The sequence below is a fragment of the Miscanthus floridulus genome, chromosome 13, assembly GCF_019320115.1.
Source record: "Miscanthus floridulus cultivar M001 chromosome 13, ASM1932011v1, whole genome shotgun sequence".
Lineage (NCBI taxonomy): Eukaryota > Viridiplantae > Streptophyta > Magnoliopsida > Poales > Poaceae > Miscanthus > Miscanthus floridulus.
This window is the reverse complement of record NC_089592.1, coordinates 64,631,697-64,647,877: the sequence shown is the minus strand read 5'-3', so window position 1 is coordinate 64,647,877 and position 16,181 is coordinate 64,631,697. Positions and strand designations below refer to the sequence as shown.

The following is a 16,181-nucleotide window of genomic DNA, read 5'->3' as shown; positions in this document are numbered from 1 at the left end:
AGATTCTCATCTTCCTCTTAAGAACCATTGGTTTCATCAAATTCCTTATCATGAACCTCCTCAAGAGTACCACTAGCCAAATTCCAAACTCTATAAGCCTTGCTAGTAGTGGAGTAACCAAGTAAGAAACCTTCATCATATTTCTTCTTAAACTTGCTCAATCTTGTGCCTTTCTTCAATATGTAGCATTTGCAACCAAAAACCCCAAAGTATGCAATGTTGGGCTTTCTTCCATTCAAGAGCTCATAAGGTGTCTTCTCTGTCATGGGGTGATAATAGAGTCAGTTGCTATAGTAGCAAGCCGTGTTGATTGCTTCGGCCCAAAATAAATGACTCACATTGTACTCACTCAACATTGATCTTGCTATGTCAATCAATGTTCTATTCTTCCTCTCAACTAGGCCATTTGATTGAGGAGTGTACTTGACCGAGAATTGATGCCTAATTCCAAACTCATCATAAAGCTCATCAATTCTTGTATTCTTGAACTTACTTCTATTGTCACTTCTCACTTTCTTGATGGTTGTTTCAAACTCATTGTGAATTCTCTTGATGAAAGTTTTGAAGGTTGCAAACACATCACTCTTGTCAACAAGAAAGAACACCCATGTATATTTAGTGAAATTATCCATAATCACAAATCCATATTTGTTTTCACCAATGCTAGTGTAAGTGGTTGGTCCAAACAAATGCATGTGCAACAACTCAAATGCCTTAGATGTACCCATCATGCTCTTCTTAGGATGTGTGTTGCCAACTTGCTTTCTGGCTTGACATGCACTATAAAGCTTATCCTTCTCAAATGTGATATCTTTCAAGCCTCTAACTAGATCATGCTTAATCAACTTGTTCAATTGTTTCATTCTAATATGACCAAGCCTTCTATGCCATAACCAACCCATGCTAGACTTAGTGAGCAAACATGTTGACAATTGAGCTTCTCTAGCATTGAAATCAACCAAGTATAAATTCTCATATCTAAATCCTTTAAATATCAAGTTAGATCCATCTACACTTATGATCTCTACATCATCCACACCAAATATGCACTTGAAACCAAGATCATAAAGTTGAGCTACCGATGATAGGTTGAAGTTCAAGCTCTCTACTAGTAGCACATTGAAAATGCTCAAGTCATTGAATATTGCAATCTTACCAAGACCTTTGACCTTGCCTTTTCTATTGTCACCAAATGTGATACTATCAATCCCATTGCTCTCATTCTCATTGATTGAATTGAACATTCTTGAATCACCGGTCATGTGTTGCGTGCACCCACTATCAAGCACCCAATGCCTTCCTCTGACTTTATAATTGACCTACAAAAGAAGATCAATTCTTTTTAGGTACCCAAACTTTCTTAGGTCTTTGAAGGTTAGTTTCTAAGGTCTTTGGTACCCAAATAGCCTTCTTCTTTGGGCCCACAATTGGTGTACCAATGAACTTAGACTTCACACCATTGGCACCCTTAGCAAGCATGTAAAAAGAATCAAATTTAATTGAGGATACACTAGGTTGCTTGTTCTTGTTAGTCTTGCAATATTGCTCTATATGCTCAACTTGCTTGCATTTATTGCAAAACCAACCATTGCCCTTCACAAAGCTAGCTTTGGGAGTGACAAAGGCCTCCTTGCCTTTCTTGGGTGTATAGCCCAATCTCTCTTTGTTGAGAGAAAACCTTTGGCTACCCAAGCACTTTAGCAAGTGGGCATCTCCACCATAGGCATTGCCTAAGGCATGAGTGAGCTCATTCACCTCCTTCTTGAGGGTCTCATTTTCCACCATTAGTGAGGCATCACAAGTGAAACCGTCACTCAAAGGTGAAGTGGAAGTAGTAGTGCTACAAGAAGGGTTAGTGGGAGCAACAACAATGGGCTAATAAAAGGATTCATCAAAAATATCACATATTAGTCCCACATCATATGACATAATCACTTGCTCTTTCTTGGCTTCTTCCTCCTTGACTTGCTTGAGGAGAGGGGATTAAGCCTTTTCAAGCTTAGAGTGAGCTTTGCCAAGCATCTCATGGTCTTCCCTTAGACTCTCATAAGAGGCATTTAGCTCATCAAAGGATTGCTCAAGAGATTTGATCTTCTTGCTCAATTCTTTGCACTCCTTTCTCTTTATCTCAAAGCAAGTGTGCACTTGCTCACACATGTCCATGAGCTCCTCCTTGGTGTACTCCTCCTCATCATCACTCCTACAATCATCACTTTCACAATCATCATCACTTATATCATATTTTACCTTGGTAGGCTTTGCCATGAGACATGTCAATGGAGTGTCGAAGATGGAAGGCTTGTTGTTGATGACGATGCTTGCTAGTGCTTTCTTGATAGATATCTTGCCATCATCACTAGAGCCATCACTTTCTGAAGATCCATCACTATCCCAAGTGACCACATAGCCTCCACCCTTCTTCTTCATTTAGAAGGTCATCTTCTTCTCCTTCTTCTCCTTCTTTTCTTTCTTATCCTTCTTGTGCTTCTTCTTCTCATCCTCATCATTGTCACTATTGTAAGGATAATCCACTACAACGTGATTAGGGCTCTTGCAATTGTAGCATCTCCTCACATATTCTTTGCTCTTGTTGTTGTCTCTTCTCTTTCTTGCACCATAGCCCTTCTTCCTCATAAATCTTCCAAACTTGTGCACAAAGAGAGCCATGGCTTTATCATCAATGTCACTAGCATCTTCATCATCACTTGATTCTTCTTTCTTGGACTTGCCCTTGTTCTTGAATGATGAGCTAGCCTTGAATGCCACACTCTTCTTCTTCTTGTCTTCATCTCCCTTCTTGTCATCCTTGTCAATCCCCTCTCTTTCTACATGGTATGTCTCTTGTGTCATGACATCACCTAGTACTTGGTTAGAGGTGAGTTGCTTTAATTCTCCTCTAATGATGATCAATCTCAATGTCTCAGATCTAGGAGGTAAGCACATCAAGAACCGATGAGAGACATCATCATCATTAACCTTCTCTTCCAAAGCCTTCAAGTCATTGACAATTACTTGCAATCTATGAAACATTTCTAGAATGCTCTCATCATCCTTCATCTTGAAGCTTGTCAACTTGTCCTTGAGGATGTATAGCTTGGCACTCTTCACCACTGGTGTGCCCTCAAAGGTCTCTTCCAATCTCTTCCACACTTCACTAACTTTTTCACAATCCTTAATTTGCTCAAACACCTTGAAATCAATGGCATTGTAGATGGTGTTGAGAGCCATTGTATTGCATTGCTTGTTGGCCTTGTCGGTGTTGGTGAGATTGTCCGGATCAAGAATAACATAGTCACTCTCGGTCACATCCCACACTTGGTCATTGATTGAACCAAGATACATCTTTATTTTTCTCTTCCAATAATCATAGCATGTGCCATCAAAGAATGGTGGTTTACCCCCCACATGGTTGAACACAACTTGAGCCATAATTTGACACTGAGATTATTAAGCCTTCAATCAAATGGTGACCACAGGTCTGATACCACTTGAAAGGTCCTAAATGGCTAGAAGGGGGATGAATAGCCGATAAAAATTTCTACAAATACACTAGAGCAAGAGGTTGGTACACTAAATGGCAAAATACATTTTTGCTCTAGCTCTATGAGGGTTGCAAGCCACATATTCAACAACTCTAGTTGTTATGATGACTAGGCACAAACAATGGCTATGTCACTACTCACTAAGAGCTCTCAACAAGTCTACACTAAAGAGCTCCACTAGGTGATACTAAACTAGCAAGCAAGACAAGCTCTCAAAACTAATTACACTAAAGAGCTTGACAACTAGTTTGCAAGGAATGTAAAAGAGTGAGTATGGTGATTATACCGCCGCATCGAGGAATGAACCAATCACAAGATGAATACCAATTCAATCACCGAAAAAATACCAAAGGGCAAGAGACAACCAAGTTTTCTCCCGAGATTCACATGCTTGCCGGCATGCTAGTCCCTGTTGTGTCGACCAACACTTGGTGGTTTGGTGGCTAATAGGTATCACACACCTAGCCCACCATAAGAGGCACCACAAGAACCTATCCACAAGTGAGGTAACTCAATGACACGAGCAATTTACTAGAGCTACCTTATGGCTCTTTGCCAGGGAAGGGCAAGGCCCCTCACAATCACCAGAGCTGGCCACGAACAACCACCAACACATGCCGAAGCTCATCTGCTGCTCCAAGCCATCTAGGTGACAGCAACCACCAAGAGAAACAAGAAATATGTAGCCACAACGATCCCCAAGTGCCACTAGATGCAATCACTCAAGCAAATGCACTAGAAATCACTCCCAATCTTACTATAATGATGAATCAATAATGTAGATGAGTGGTAGGTGTTTGCTTAGGCTCACAAGGGTGTCAAGTATGTCAAAGTGCCAAGAGAGTGAGCCCCAAGCCAGCCAAGAACTATATATAGAGCCCCCTTAGCTCAAAGAGCTGTTGGAAGCTCATAGACATGACAGGACTCACTGACCGGACGCACCCCAGTATCCGATCGGCTGCGTTCGATCAGCCGATGCCTCCCACGTGTCCTCCCTTTAAATGTCATACGTTCATCTCTAACAGCTAGCTCCCGATCGCGCAAATACTTAAGTTAGGACCAGACTCACTCCTTGACTGACCGAACTCTGGAGTACACGGTGTCAGGTCACGAACAGAAAGGTTCTAGAGCCGATTTCCATTGATCGAACGCATCAGGTGATCGAACGCATCAGGTCAGAGATGACCTAACGCGCTCGTGTGTCCGATCGTGCCACCACGCCGCCTTGCAATTTGTGTCCGGACACGCCGGTCGGTCTCGAGCCAGCATTTGGTCCTTCCACCTCGCTCTTGGCCAGAGTAGCACCCCTACTTATAATTGACTAGCGCTGCCTAGGGTCAAGTCCCGCGTCTGGTGCAATGTCCAATCAGTGACCGACATTGCCTTTTCTTTTTCTACCTCCTCAACTGCTTCGCCCTTGCTTCCAACTTGCTAACCACAAAGTGTAGAATTTGTGTGCACATGTGTTAGCATTTTACAATGGTCAAAGTTAGCACACTAGGTTACTAAATGCAATGCATGAATCATGTCACCTAGTGGCACTCGATAAACCATTTAGCCAAAGATTTCTCCTCTTTATAGTACGTCTATCGATCCTAAATACACTCACACCCTCTATACTGTCTTGAGTGCCCAAACAAAAACCTATTTGATACCTTTGCCTTGATCAACTTTATTTTTGTTTTCTCTTTCCTCTTTTCAAGTTGGAGTTTGATTATCTTCAACACATGTCCATCTCTATCTCCATGGACTTCATCACCATGCTCCATCACTTGGCATGTACCAACCTTGCTCACAAGACACTCATGACAAAGGTTAGTACTTAGGTTTCATCAATTAGCCAAAACCAAACTAGGGCTTTCATGGATGTAGTAGTATGTATGTATGTCTTCATGTTCTGTAATCTATACATGGCTAGCTGTTGGATGCACTGTGTGTCAATTTTTCTGTAATTTGTACATGTTCTATAATTTATCTATATATTTGTCTACAATTTTCTTTGCTAATTTATTAGGTTTTGTACTATTGTTCTTGCTAATTTGCTCTAATGTTTTTGGGTTTTGGATAATCCGTCGAGTTTTAGGGATTCGTGGGTTTCAGTTTTGGGGATAGATTTCCACCTGAATTGGTGTTCGGGCGGGTTCAGGGTTTTTCGTTCAGGTTTCAGTTTTGGATGCCCAGAGACCCCACTCGATCCGAATCCAGCCCGTTGTCATCCTTAACCATGAGGTGGAGCAATCTTCCACAATTACCGAATTGTGTCTATGCTCAACATCCTCATGTGCCTCCTCCTCCTTGGGCTCATCATCCTTCTTGAACTTTCTATCATCACTTGTGGAGGAGTCACCGAAGAAGGCTTGGAGTGCCATCCACATATCATGAGCACTCTTCAAGTCCCTCACACGTCTAAAAATATCTTCATACAAAGCACACATGTTAGATAATATTGATCATGTGTATCAAGTTGTAAACAATCCTTTTGAGCTTGGGTTAGATTTCTCTTATCCAAAGCAATCATGAGAAAAGCCAACAACAATGATCCACCACTCGTTTGGACCCATTGCACGAAACGATCAAGCATATGGTGTTTCCACCATGCAAAGTGCGTGCCATCAAAAATGTGCGTCACAAACAACATCTAGCCCAAAGTTCGCCATCCTCTCGGGTTGGTGAAGACCACAAATGAGAGACCTAGCTCTGATACCACATGTAGGGTCAAGATGATAGACTAGAGGGGGTGAATAGTCCTTTCTAAAATTAAACGCGTTGGCTAACCGAGATAAATAGCGGAATTAAAACTAACAGTCTAGCCAAGACTACACCCCTCTATCTAAATTCACAAGCACCTTATGAAGATCCTAATTAGACAACAAAGGTGCTGAGCTAGCTAGAGCTCACCTAATCAATTCTAGTAGCAAGGTCACACAAACCTATGCATCTAGTAGTTTAAGCAACGGGGGAGCTCCTACACAATCTAGTAAGCAAAAGCACAAAGCTCCTAAGCTCACTAGCAATGTACAATAACAAGGCTACACAAGCCAAATTAGAGAGCGTAAATTACTTAGCTACACAAACTAAGTAAAGTGACTAACAAGGTTACTCAAACCGAATTAGTCACACAAGGGAGCTACTTCTATGCTACACCAGCAACAAGGTAACTAGCAAGCTACACAAGCTAACTAATTACAAGAGCAGCTACACAAGCACAATGTATATGAAAGTAAATACAAGCTTATATTGAGGAATTGCAAATCAACGGAAAGAACAATGTTGATACGGTGATTTTTCTCCCGAGGTTCATGTATTTGCCAATACACTAGTCCCCGTTGTGTCGACCGCTCACTTGGTGGTTCGGTGACTAATTGGCATCACCTACCAAGCCCGCACGTCGGGCACCGCAAGAACCTCCCATAAGTGAGGGTAGCTCAATGACATGCTCTACTAGTGTTGCTCTTCGCGGCTCCCGCTGGGGTGAGCACAATACTCCTCACAAATCCTTATCCAGAGCACCACACAATCTTCTTGCATGCTTCACGACAGAGAACTCGCCACCAAGCCATCTAGGAGGTGTCAACCTCCAAGAGTAACAAGCACCAGCGGCTTACAACTTGAACACCTAGTGCCACTTGATGCAATCTCACAATACAATCATACTAGAATCACTCACTTGCATTCGGATCGAACTCTTGCAAGCACAAGTGAGTTAGAGGGCATCCAAGCACTCCTACATAAGCCACAAAGGCGTGAGGGTGCGCAGCAACTAGCCCAAGGCTAGCTAGTGTTTGGTTTTATAGCCCAATGGTCAAAAGAGTCATTGCTCAAACCCCCCTGCTCATGGTCTAGACTAGACCCTCAGGCAGCGACCGGACCCACCCTGTTCACAAGGTCCAGTCCACCTGATTGCACCATGTGTCCCTGGTGTTTGAAGCCGACTGTTGCTTCGGACCAGACCCGCTTCTCCACGACCGGGCCCCGCCACCACCTGGGTCCGGTTGGATCCAGAGAAGTCCTGAGAAGGCCAAAACCCTCCGGACCCGGTCCGCTTGGTACAACCGGACTTTGAACAGTCAGGGTTCGGTTCACCTCTACGTGCCATGTCGCCTCTTCACTGAGCGAGTCAAGACCAGACCCAGTGCCCTATGTCTAGACCCACACCACGCTAGAGTTCAGAGCACTTGTGCCACTTCTCGAAACTCTACGCACCACAACCAGACCCATGGCTCAGGGTCCGGTCCTGCTTGACGCCTGGGTTCAGAACCCCCACGAGCCACTGCGCCGCTGCTGCAATTGACCAGAGCCGACCCTACCCTTGGGTCCGATCCCCTAGGTCCGAAACACCATAGTGCCACACCCTAGCTAGGGTTGATGACCGGGCTCACCCACTCTAGGTTCGGTCCTCCCTGTAGCCAGGATCTGGTCCACCTAGGGCACCTCTTTTTTCTTCTCCAAGTTGATCCAAAATAACTCCAACAAGTTCTCCTTTGCAAATGTGTGAACACCACCATGTGTACACCATTGTGTGAATGTGTGATAGGTTTCACAAACATTTTTCCAAAGGATTAGTCACTCAATTCACCACGCCACTCGATCCTAGCAACAATGCAAAGTTAGATCACTTGAGTGATACTAGATGACCGATATGTAAACAAGTTTGCCCCTCTTGATAGTACAGGCCATCTATCCTAAACTCGGTCATAAACTTCTCTACACACCTATGACCGGTGAAATAAAATGTCCTATAGGTTATACCTTTGCCTTGCGCATTCTATTCCATTCTATCTCCTCCTTCGTTGATGCAACACATGCACCAACCAATCACAAATGATATGATCCACTTCATATCATCATGTGACCATATTGGTTCATTGATCTTGACTTCACTTGCTCTTCACCGTTGCTTCAGTCCATCGGCACCAAGTCATCACTCAACTTGCCCTTCACACTTGTAACCGGTCTATCAAGTCAAGCCTTATCTTGATCTTCTTCACCTTAGTCATATGACTCCATGTCATGTCTCATATGCAATGAGCTCCTTCATCACGTGTGGGAGCCTTGCAACATATCCAAACCATTTCACCTCCATGGCATAGGTTGCTCACACATGATGTACTTGTGGACTAATCACCTGTGTATCTCAATCAAACATATATTAGTCCACCTAATGTTGTCACTCAATTACCAAAACCAACACAAGGACCTTTCAATAATGTTATGAGAGAAAATGTAAAGAAAAAATCTTGATCAATAGTACTCAAAGGATATCTCATTTTACTAGTCTATATTTCTTCTTATGTTGGTCGGTAAAAAAAATCTTGATCAATAGTAAACAATTTTCTAGGACACTACATAGAACCTCAAAGGAAAAAATGAATAAATGTAAATTAGATAAAATCAAATTAATCAGTACCAATCTACCTCTTGTGGACAAGATAAAGTTGCCTGGACAGGTATAAATCTTAGGCGTCCAATTTTAAAGGCATGAGACCCTAAGTTGAAATTGCTGCACATGATAGGAGCTGCCTTGGAGGCCTCCAACCAAACAACCTATCTCTTCTCGACCCTATCATCAATGGTTTTACCAATTTTTGTAGTGGGATTTTCAGATAATGAATAGAATAATGAAAATGCTATGTGTCGTACTGTCCGATGGACCGTACAAACATCGGACGACTTTTTCACCCTGCCGCTTGCTCCCTGCCCGCATGTATATTAAAATAAATGTATCCCTTCACTTTCTCCTCCCCATCCTTACCCCTTCCACGCTCCTCATCCCCTGCCATAGTGCACACCAACGTCCAGGCCTCTCCCCCACCCTGGCAAGATCCATGGAGCATGAGCGGGATTCACTCGCCTCCATGGAGGTGGCGCAACAGTGTTGTAGGAGAGTGGACGGTTGGCGCTGGCTGGTGGTGGTGGTGCTCGCGTGCGCCGCTGGTGCTGGTGCTAGGTGGTGCTCGCGCGTAGCCGCTCGCCGTCGGCTCCCACCCATCGCCCGGAATCGACCGGCCTAGGCCTCTCTCCCCCTATGTTGCAAATATATGTTTTAATTGTTTCAGACGTTTCAGAGGCATGTTACAATTGTTTCATATAGATACTGCAAAAGTAGATCAGGGAGATGTTGGACATATTGCAAGTGTTTCAGAGGCATGTTGCAAGCGTTTGTTCAAACTGTTTCATCTATTTCTTGACGTATGTTGCAAGTGTTTTGATCTGGATGTTGCATATATTTTCACACATATGTTGCAACAGTATGTTCCAAAATATTTCATCTGTTTCAGTCTTCTGTTGTAGCAAGTGTTTTCATGTTGCAAGTGTTCTATCTGGATGTTGCTTATGTTTTCACACATGTGTTGCAAGTGTATATTCCAGATGTTTCATCTGTTTCAGACATATGCTGCATTCAAGTGTTTTTATGTTGCACGTGTTTCCTGGTGTTTGGAGAGTCAGGAGGCGCCAGGAATGGGGCGCGGCAAGCCGGTGGCCAGTGGAAGTGGCGTGCAGTGCGCTAGGGGGGCCGATAGTCGGGGGCACGACGGTGCAGGGGGTGCGCCTACGGCGGCGTGGCGAACAGATGGGGATGGGCGGGGCGAACGGATGGGGATGGGGGCAGGGTGCGCAGATGGGGGCAAGGCTATCGGACGTGCGAGCGGGCATCCGATAGAACTCATCCCCTTCGGACATCCGTGCGTTAGCATTTCCCATAGAATAAGAGCCTACCATTTTACACTCAAAAATTTGTGAGTATTGTAACTCACAACCTCTTGCTTGATGAAAACAGAAGATTCTTTTTACTTTTGGGAAAGTTAGTTTGAAGCCAAAGTAAAAATAGATCTAACTAATTCATAATTCATGATGATTATTACGTACTTCTCTAAGTTCTAGCACACCGGGAGTAAACGGTGTTTACCATAGCCCCTTCCCGTTCCGCGCGGACGTGCGGTAACCGTGTGGAACGTGCCGTAAACCTCTGCAGCAGCTCTGCTCCAATCGCTGCTGCAACACTTCTCCCGAAGCAAAAGCCCCAACAGAACAAGCACCCTGCAGCTGCAGCGCAGGAGTTCGCCGCACGCCACAGCACGGGCGTCCCGCCCGCGGCCCCTACTGCCCTCGGACCGCTCCCCACGACGAGGACGACCAACGTCGGCCGCCGCCACCGGCCATGCCTGCCCATCCTCTGCCTGCCTGCTGCTGAGGTAAACGCGACCCTCTCCCTTGTCCATTGTTTCCTAAGGAAAAGTGAGATGAGATATTTTTGGGGATCGACCGATTTAAGCCCTGTTCCTCGCATGGCATGGCGTCCTCGTCTTCGCGCTGTGCTGTACTAAGCCTGTAACCGAGCCGTACCGTACGTACGGCGCCTTTACGGTGGTGAATCCTTTGCGCCCAAGTCAAGCTTCCCTTTCCGTGCGTGCGGTTGGGCCTTTGATTCGCCGTGGTGTGCATCCAGATTGTTAGAGCTGGTCGCGTCCCAGTAGTCAGTCACGGGGAATTCAGAGCAGTGCATGTGTCCACTGTCCTCCATCTCGCCATGGCTCTGCTGAGCCCACGTTGCGTTACGTTACAGTAGCAACAAACCATAGAGCTTTCTTCCCCTAGGGGGACCTGTCCATGGCATTTGGCATGACGGCCCCGCCATCCCCGTGACGAGAGCGACTCGTTAGTTACAGTAGCAACAAACGTTGGGCATGCATCGGCCGCCGGTGGCCAGCGTGCGCCGTCGTCGCTGTAGCGCGCTCGCGACGTGGTGGGTCCGTGCGTGGTGGGGGACTGGGTTTGTTTGTTCTCTCTAGTCCGAGATGGTTAATGGTAGCTTCTATCTCGGCTGGTTATCCCGGTGGTTGGATTTGGATCCGTGTCTTTGTCTTCTCCAGGTAGATCCGCGTGGCTTGGTCTTGCCGTGGCAGAGGCAGAGGCAGAGGCAGAGGGGCGCGCGTAACTTGATGAGAGCCACACCGATGTGGGTGGTGCCTCTCGGGGCGCGCGGCTATTCTTTTTCTCCTTCGTCGTCTTCATGGAAGCCGTGAAGGCTGAGCGGAGGACGGCTGCTGCTGCTGCGGACGATGGCGCACAGCGGCGGCCGCTGGCGCCGTCCGAGAAGAACAATGCGGCCCCTGCCGATTGGAGAAGCGAGGGCCCTTCCCGGTTCAAGCCCGTCGCGCCACCGGCTGCTCCTGGAGCAAGGCGGTGCAGTTCTCCGAGCCCCGGCCGCGCCTCTAGCTGCAGACGGCGGCTCGGCAACGTGCAACAACAGAGCGCGGTCGGCTGACCGAGCAAGGCCTGCCGCGCGTTCGCCTGCCCCGTCTTCTCGGCTGACGAAGCCCTCCACCGCGGCAAGGTCTGCGTCTGCCGTGCCTCCACGTGAAGCGGCCACCGATGGACACAGCACTCCTCCCCGCTCAAGGAATGCCAAGAAGGCCTCCGGTGACCTGCTGGGCATCGGCGGCGCGGAGCTCGTCTCCCCTGCATCGGCCAGAGCCCGTGCAGCAATCCCCTGCCAGTATGGTAGACAGGCTGGTCCAGGGCTTACCTTCAGAGCAGGCCAAACTGAGGCCAGCAGGAGCTCTGGCCGCCGAGAGGAAGTGGAGTCCTCGTAGAGGGAGCACGAACAACACCGGCGACCGATGTGAGAATGCTCGGCCTTCGGAGTCCCCTGCCATCCCCAGTGTGAGAATGCACGAACAACACCGGTGGCCGGGGATAATGACTGGCCGTGGCCGCGGCTCTGCTGGTCTCACTACTTCCACAAGCGCTGCTGCTCCTGCTGAAAAGGCTAGCAGCAGGCCAGTCTCTTCGTCAGATGCTTCAGCAGGACGTTCTCCAAGGAGGACGCATTCATCTGAAGGCACAAGCACAACAGGCAAAAGCCTGAAGCGACCATCCAACGAGATGGCAAAGATTGTTCACCGGAGAAGGAAAGATAAGGCAGACTCCAGCAGTGACACCTCTTCACAGACGTCGGAAGGCTCTAAATCCACTTGTCGCCTGAACAAGCCCATTTCTTCGCCCGTTCCAGTTCTGCACCGATCGTCGTCGTCACCGAGACAGGGCTTGTTGTCAGTTGCATCCTCTGCTTCCCGGTCCTGCTGCCATAGCCCGTCGCGGATGAGGCCGTCAGCGCCTTGCCAATCAAAATGTGCGTCTTCGGCTGCGCATTCAGCTGTTGAACAGCCTGTTTTTAACTACATCGTTGATGCGCGGAAAGGGAAGAAGAGTGCAGGCCAGATTGAGAACATACATCAGCTTCGTCTGCTGAGCAGTAGATATCTGCAGTGGCGCTTCGTAAATGCGCATTCAGAAGAGACACTATCCCATAAAAATAGTGTTGAGGTAACACTGGCAATCTAGCATCTTACGTTACATATGTTCCTTCTCTAGTCCCATGTTACCTAAATCAGTTCATGTTATGCTGTTGTGCTTATCATTGATAACCAGGAGATGAGGGGAATAATTCTGATGAGACAATTTCATATTTTTGTTTGTTATAACATTGCTGCACAACCACTGAACCACAAGCATTTTACTGGAAAATCGTATGCTAGTTACTCCATTCAACAAACATTTTGTGTTCGACCTAATGCTTTGGTTTAGTGATGCAACGTACTTTTCAGTTTGTAACATGTTTAATTTTTTTGCATAATATAATCAGTCAATGTGCCCACTATTTACAGACATTGGTATTTTAGTATTTGAGTGAATTGAAGTCTAGTCATTTATAGTTTTGTAGGTATTTTTTCTGTATCAATGTTCAACTGACATGATACCTTTTCTCCTATCATGCAAGCAGAGTATTCTTTACAATGTTTGGAAAAGTATCTTGACGCTGCGGGATGCTATAGCAATAACAAGAACCAATGTGCGACACCTGCAGCAAGAAGTGAAGCTGTATGACATTCTGACAGAGCAGGTGCATATTCACAAACCAGTCATTTTATTTTTGTATCTTTACCTGTTTAGGATTGAAGGACCCATAGGAATTTTGAAGATTTAGATTTATCCATAATCAAACCTTACGGCCAGCTTTCTTTTTCTTGGCTTTCCGAAACTGGGTAATGTGAAAAACCCATACTTCGGTTTATTGACCACACTATTATGGTTCAGATTGGTTACCTTGAGCAATGGCCTGTACTAGAAGAAGAATGCAATGATACATTAGTTGAGGCAACGGAGGCGCTTAAAGCAAGCACGCTTCGCCTTCCAGTAACATCAGGAGCACATGTGAGTGGTAAACAAAATAGTTGCTGAATTTCCAGTTACCTCATCTTGAACTCATGAAAGTAAGGTCATACTGACATTACTATTGCATGAACAGGCTGACGGAATTGCAGTTAGGAATGCTATAAGCTCAGCCGTTGATGTTATGCAAGCTTTGAGTTCCTCTATTTACTACGTGCAATCAAAGGTTAGATTTTTAGTTTTTCAGTTCTTCCACAGTATATTTACTATGATAATTTGGAACTTCAAATCATTGTAAACTACAGTAAAATGAAACAATTACAAATTGTTTATCAGTACATCGTTTGGTGGAAGATGGGACGTCCTTGCTGCTCTTATTGACGCTAGGACATGCTTGCCAGGTCGAAGGTAGGACATCTTTGGTTTCTGAACTTTCGGTTATGGCAAGACAGGAAAAGGCCGCTCTTGATCAATGCAGAGAGCTCTTAGCTACGGCAGCAAAACTGCAGGTAATTTTTGGATTACTGTCAGGTCAAACCTTCTATTCCCAGACCTAGCTGATCACCGTTCGCATTTTATCCTATCATCATCTTAATAATTCACATTTTCGTTCCCACTTACCTCTCTAAATTCAATAAACCTTGGCACTCCAAACCCTAGTTGACTGAAAAAAAAATGTACTGCGAATCTATAGATAAGGCGCAAAGATGTGAACTCATGAAAAAAAAACATACTTTCATCGCTCGAAAAAATTTAAAACAATACACATCCATAATCCATCCATATATGAATTTTGTTGAAAATGTTGAGATTGAAACTTAATCTAGAAAATTTCATGCAAAAATAATGCACTACAAGATAAATTCAGATGAATTTCGTCTTTTAGTGCACATCACTTTAGTTTTGTCTTTTTTGCATGGATTTTTCTAGATTGAGTTGAACTCAACTATTACTATGGAGTACATATATGGACTCACTAATCATTATAGATGTGCATCGTTTTAAAAATTTCAAGTGATAGAAAAATGTTTTTAAACATTTTTGCACCTAAGTACAGCCATTCCAGTTGGATAGTGCTCGTACGTCAAAAGCAGTCTTGAGCTGTTGAGCATTATTGTACTCCGTCCAAGTCTGCATTCTGGTTAAGTTTGCCTTGCCATACCATGTTTTGGAATTGTTTGCTCCTTGTGGGCTGTGGCTGGACCGTGGTACCTGACAAATTCCGGTAGGAACCTGTCCATAGTTCTGGACTATTTGCCAAAGAAGTATTGAATCTATTTGCCTCCGGCGTCCTCCCGGATTCAAGTGCTGAATATTCCATCAACAGTGCATTGTGCATATCTCGCAACAACAAACTTGAACTATATATATGTAAGATAGTAGGTTATTACATGGTTTATCTTTGGTCAGGTGCAGGAGACCAGCCTTCGCACGCTTCTGATGCAACTGCGGCAGAGATCTGCAGGATGACGAACTGACAAAGATGAAGAAACTAAGGTTTTGACATCAACATGCCAACATCAGCTACTGGAACATATACTCCTACCAATGTAAACAGGAATCTGTAGAGATGAGTAACAGACTATGCATACTGCACTGCACATATACTACCATACACGTCCTCTGTCCTTGGGGTACGAGGGGCGCTCTGCATTTCTGCAAGTCTGCAGCTAACAGCGACTCACGGTGCTTACAAATTATTTGAGAAAAGAAAAGGACAACAGGTGTAAATGATTTTCACGGTATTGTAGTTCTTCTTTTTTGTTTGTTTTCCCTTCATAGGGGATGTTAGTTGTTTCTTCAGGGGCCAGTCTTTCTTACCCAGTGTCCACTGTGCATCTTGACTTTTGAGAAAGCGAAAAAGACAAGTAAAGGATAGAAAAAGAACCGCCAACGAATGTCGCCTGTACAAGTAGTCATTTTATTTGAGGCGAATCACTTTTCCATATGGGGTTAATCATTTATTATTTTAGACTTTATTTGATTTAAATAAAATAATATTGAGCCAAACCCAATTAAATCGAAAAGATAGCTACCTCATTATAATTGATTCAAACGGATCCTAAGTGTCCACACAATAAGTTATATGTCTATTGCTTCCAACATGCATGTTTGTTAGTTAATAAAAAAATCATTATAAACCCTCAATCTTACTTCCCAACACATGCCTGACAAGGGGGTGAGATTAAAATCAAATTCCTATGGGGCGTGATTGGTACCCTGGGTGCTGCCTGACCAGGCCCGTCTAGTGCAACTAGGAAGCGTTAGGTTTCCTGAATAAAGGTAGGGGCCAGGCTCAGCATATGCAAAAGAGCGCTCTTGGCCGGGCTCTGTAGAAACTCAGGGCGCGTTTGCGACCCTGGCCCGGAGGCCCGGCTGCGCCTGTGGGCTGCAACTTGCCATGTTTGTGGTCGTGGCCCGCGAGCGAGCCTGGCTTCCCAGAGCCAAAAACGCCCTCTCCGTCTG

General features: G+C 45.3%; 1 pseudogene; it reads left to right on the top strand.

Annotated features, from left to right (window-relative positions):
• Window positions 1-10,585: 10,585 nt before the first annotated feature.
• Window positions 10,586-15,594, top strand: LOC136501305 (AUGMIN subunit 8-like; annotated as a pseudogene).
• Window positions 15,595-16,181: the final 587 nt, after the last annotated feature.